Here is a 5,279-nt window from a genome sequence, read left to right on the forward strand (position 1 = left end):
GATCAAGAGAGTTGTAAGAGAATGGAAAAGGGGAATGATGTACACACACAAACCAACTATCCACCCAACACGCCAGGACCCAACATGTAAGTAAAGTGATGGTAAGACATGAACCACTCTCCGCTTTTGCCTTTAGCGGGATTCTTTTCTTCTCATCGCCCTAGATAACGTCATTGGGCAACCCGACTTCATGTGGAGCTCCGCGCTTTTTCGAAGACAGTGTGATGGGTGCCCAAATCCTAGGGGGGTCGCTCACCTCCCCTCTTATTTTCTCGTCCCTTAGGATAATGATGTAGTAGTTTGCGGAGATGTGTAAGAGGGTGGTAAAATGAGGAAGAAGTTCCCCGAGCGCCGTGTTCTCAAGGACGACAAATTGGAATCGAATTAAGTGTTGGCATTTAGGATGTTAGGAGGCTAGAGTTGCAACAATCACTAGATAAACAATGAATCATCAAGAAAGAGAAAAACAAAGGTAAAACTAAGGAAAACAAGAAAGTAAACAAGGAGATGGATATCCTACCTAGGCCGCGTGTTTGATCCTACTACGGGGATTCTAGACAATGTGAGTCGAGCTCAATCAAGGGAGCCCACGGCACCATCACCGGGTGGCGTCACACTCCGGATTCCCGGTTCCTCAGTTGGATGGGGCATTCTATCGAATACTTGATCTACCACTCCTCCCGGACCAAGGGCGGGGATGTGGCCGATTAGGACTCATGTAGATCCGCTATCGTGCAATCTACACTTCCCCGAACTCTACTATCTATCCCGGCAAGAAATAGAAGCAAATCAAAACAATCATCAACCACACAAGACATTAGAACCCTAATTCAACATTTCTACAATGAATAGAAGAATTTCATCAAATCAATCACAATAACTTGGTTGGGACATCCAATCCCCTAATATAATCTAGCCAATCGGCATCAAAATCATAAAAGCAAAAAAAAAAAAGCCTAATATCAATAAAATCAAATTGAATTTGTAATTGGAATTAACGGAAATGCAAAAGTAGATTAGAGATTACCAATCTAAGGAAAGCACTCTATTACACTTCGATCTTCCAATTTCAAAAGCAAACTATAGATCTAATTCTACTCCCTACCCAAAGATCTAGAACAAAGGAAGGGGGAAATCCCATAAGGGAAGAAGAAATAAATCAGATCTAAAATTAAGAATTAGATCCCCTAAAAAGTGTTGCGGTTTGCTTTAAATAGTCTCCACAACGCCAAATCCCGAAATTTCACTTAATGACCCCGGCCACGCCAGCTCCACGCGTGGAGGCTGGGAGTAAAACCACACTAGAATTGTTCCACGTCGGCCCCACGCGTGGGAGAGGCGTGGGCCTTCTGTGCCCGCTTCGTTTCTTCGTTGCTTCTTCCTTTGGGGTCTTGTCTTGTCCTGCAAAAATGGCTTCAAAACACGACATAAAGTAGAGTTTTGCAAGAATAAACACATTAAAGCTCATTACGCATTAATTGATCACATATGGGCATAAAACATTGCATTTAAGTCCTCAAACCGACCCTTTTCCTAACTACTATTTGACACTTATCAAAGTTTCCACACTTAAACTATTGCTTGTCCTCAAGCAATTCATAATCTAAACTCTAATCACTTAAGTGCCAAAAGTAGTTATGTACTCTCATCATATGATTAACCAAGCGATTCTTGGGTGTTACCGATCGAAGAGGGTTAAATCCCCCACACTATCTACCAAGAATGTTAAACACGTCCCAATTTAATTTGAAAAATATGCCAAGGAAGAAAAAATCTCACATGGGTCAAATTTAAGCACAAGAAAACCAATTCACACATTTCCAAGCATGCAACACAATACGGGGTTCACCTTCTATTTTGCCAAGGCCTTAATATTAAGCTTAAAAATAAATAAGCTTAATTTGGGATTTAAACTCGTGTTCCTTTGCATAAATGATCTAGGTCATCTCCATTCTATTACATATTCTCATGTGTTTAAGTGAAAGTAAACGACATAAAATCGAGGGAGTCACTAATCTGATGAAGTATGACTAAAATCAAGGTAAGGTGAGAGAACAACTAAAGCCTCTCCTGGGTAAAACAAAACACTCTCGAACCACTTTATGAAAAGTAGTCTCTTCAAAAGAAGGTATTATGGTGGACTTAATAGCAGGAACATAACCATATTTCTATTTTAAATCATTTCAACTGAAAACTTAGAAAATCATGATTTCATAAACTGGGAAATTTTAGTTTTCAAACTTCGATATCTTACAAAGCAAATTGAACCTCCTTTTATAGGGGTGAAGGATGGTTCTTGAAACAGAAATACAACTGTCTACAATTATTAGAAGGCATGTGGATTCTTTCATTAGCCTCCATATGAAGGTGGATGGAATTGGTTAGCAAATTGTGTAAGGAGCTCCTCAATCATTCTCGTGATGTGCTCCACCGCTTCTTTTATCCGTGCAATACCTAATCTTGCCTTGTGCTATGTGCTTGTAGAAACGCCATTTGTTCTTGGTACAATTGCATATGAAAGGCTCTTGTAGATTACCAATCCATCACCAAGGGTACACCATGTTGAACGCCCTCTCCACCTTGTTGTTGTTGCTCGTTATTTCCTTCATCATCTTCTTCCTCTTCTTCCTATTCTTCATCACCAATTAGCGGGGCATCATCACCGCCCAACCTAAGGTTCATAGCAAAGAAGTCTTGGACGGTAAATGCTTTCATCTCGGCTTCAACTTTCTCACCCATAAAATCCGCATCAAGCCCTAATCCTAGGCATAACTCCGTTACCAACGGTCCGATAAAAACGGATTGAACATTGGGCTTATTTTGAGAGGTAAGCCACTCCTTCACTTTGGCTTCCATGTTGAAATCCACTTCATTCTCCATACTCCACATGTAAAACAAATCTTGCCGGTAAGCCTTGTTTAAATTTGTTTTCCTTCCCCACAAGTTAATTGCTAAATTAAGTCGGATTGCCTTGAGATGATTCAATCGGATCTTTCTTGCCTTCTAGTTGCTAGATTTATAATCTGCATCATTTGTAATCTGGCCCAAATATGTCGCGGCATCTCTATCGCAATCAAACTCCACATGGTACTTTCGGAAGTAGGGCTTGCTAATCTCATGACGGGTATGTAACCCAAGTATCAATGCCAGCTCATCAACGGAGTGATTATATCTCTTCCCGAAAAGCACATAAGAAATGAATTTCTTGGCATCGTTTGGCTCTTTCTTTATGTTCGAGGAAGTTAGAAACTCATAGGTAACCGGAGTAATTGTCGGCCCTCTCTATTCAAATAATTTGCTCCATTGCGGGTGTCTTAGCAACTGATTTACCATGTCTTCGCAACCAATGTCCCTTAGCTCACTCGGATTAAAGTATTTCCCTCCAATTAAATTCTTTGACATATACACATCCAAAAGCGCCAATTTATTCATGAGTTAAGCCTCGGAGGACCCTTGTTCTTCTTGCATTACGATCAACTTGTGGTGGTGTAGGTGGTGTTTGTGCTCTAACCCTTGTTCTTACTTCCTCATAATTCCTTTTCTAGGCTTGCTCTTTCGTTCTTTCCATTTCCTAAAAAAAGTGGTAAAGTGCATGAAAAATAAGGAAATATAAGTCTGAACCCCACGCATAGGAAACCTAATGTTTTAGTGGGACACATCTCAAACAAACATCATTCAATAATTGTTTTTTTTTTCTGCAAATCTATTCATTTCTTTGGCTTTGGAGTGGTGAATTCTTTCATTAGCCTCCATATGATGGTTGATGGAATTTGTTAGCAAATTGTGCTTGCAGCTCCTCAATCATTCTTGTGTGGTGCTCCACCGCTTCTCTTATCCGTGCAATTCCTAATCTTGCCCTGTGTATGTGCTTGTAGTAACGCCATTTGTTCTTGGTGCAATTGCATATGAAATGCTCATGGTACACCATGTTGAATGCCCTCTCCACCTGTTGTTGTTGCTCTTCATTTCCTTCATTATCTTCTTCCTCTTCTTTCTCTTCCTTATCACCAATTAACGACACATCATCACCGCCCAACCTATGGTTCATAGCAAAGAAGTCTTAGACGGTAATTGCTTTCATCTCGGCTTCAACGTTCTCACCCGTAAGATTCGCATCAAGCCCTAACCCTAGGCATAACTCCGTTACCAACGGTCCTATAAAAACGGACTGAACATTGGGCTTATTTTGAGAGGCAAGCCACTTCTTCACTTGGACTCCCAGGTTGACATCCGTTTCCTTCTCCATACTCCACATGTAAAACAAATCTTGTCGGTAGGCCTTGTTCAAATTTGTTTTCCTTCCCCACAAGTTGATTGCTAAATTAAGTCGGATTGCCTTGAGATGATTCATTCGGATCTTTCTTGCCTTCTAGTTGCTAGAGTTACACTCCGCATCATTCGTAATATGGCCCCAATATGTCGCGGCATCTCTATCGCAATCAAACTCCACAAGGTCCTTCCGGAAGTAGGGCTTGCTAATCTCAAGATGGGTATGTAACCCAAGTGTCAATGCCAGCACATCAACGGAGTGATTATATCTCTTCCCGAAAAGCACATAAGAAATGAATTTCTTGGCATCGTTTGGCTATTTCTTTATGTTCGAGGAAGTTAGAATCTCATAGGTAACCGGAGTTAATGTCGGCCCTCTCCATTCAAATACTTTGCTCCATTGCGGGTGTCTTAGCAACTGATTTACCATGTCTTCGCAACCAATGTCCCTTAGCTCACTCGGATTAAAGTATTTCCCTCCAATTAAATTCTTTGACTTATACACATCCACAAGCGCCAAATTATTCATGAGTTAAGCCACGGAAGACCCTTGTTCCTCTTTCATTAGGATCAACTTGTGGTGGTGTAGGTGGTGTTTGTGCTCTAGCCCTTGTTCGGCTTGTGCTTGCTTCCTCATAATTCCTTTTCTTGGCTTGCTTTTTGGTTCTTCCCATTTTCTAAAAAAAGAGGTAAAGTGCATGAAAAATAAGGAAATGTAAGTCTGAAACCCATGCATAGGAAACCTAATGTTTTAGTTCGACACATCTCAAACAAACATCATTCAATAATTGTTTTTTTATGCAAATCTCTTCATTTCTTTGACCTAGGAGTGGTGGATTCTTTCATAAGCCTCCATATGATGGTGGATGGAATTGGTTAGCCAATTGTGCTTGGAGCTCCTCAATCATTCTTGTGTTGTGCTCCACCGCTTCTCTTATCCCTGCAATACCTAATCTTGCCTTGTGCTATGTGCTTTTAGAAACGCCATTTGTTCTTGGTGCAATTGCATA

This window comes from Ipomoea triloba, chromosome 5 (assembly GCF_003576645.1).
Source record: "Ipomoea triloba cultivar NCNSP0323 chromosome 5, ASM357664v1".
Lineage (NCBI taxonomy): Eukaryota > Viridiplantae > Streptophyta > Magnoliopsida > Solanales > Convolvulaceae > Ipomoea > Ipomoea triloba.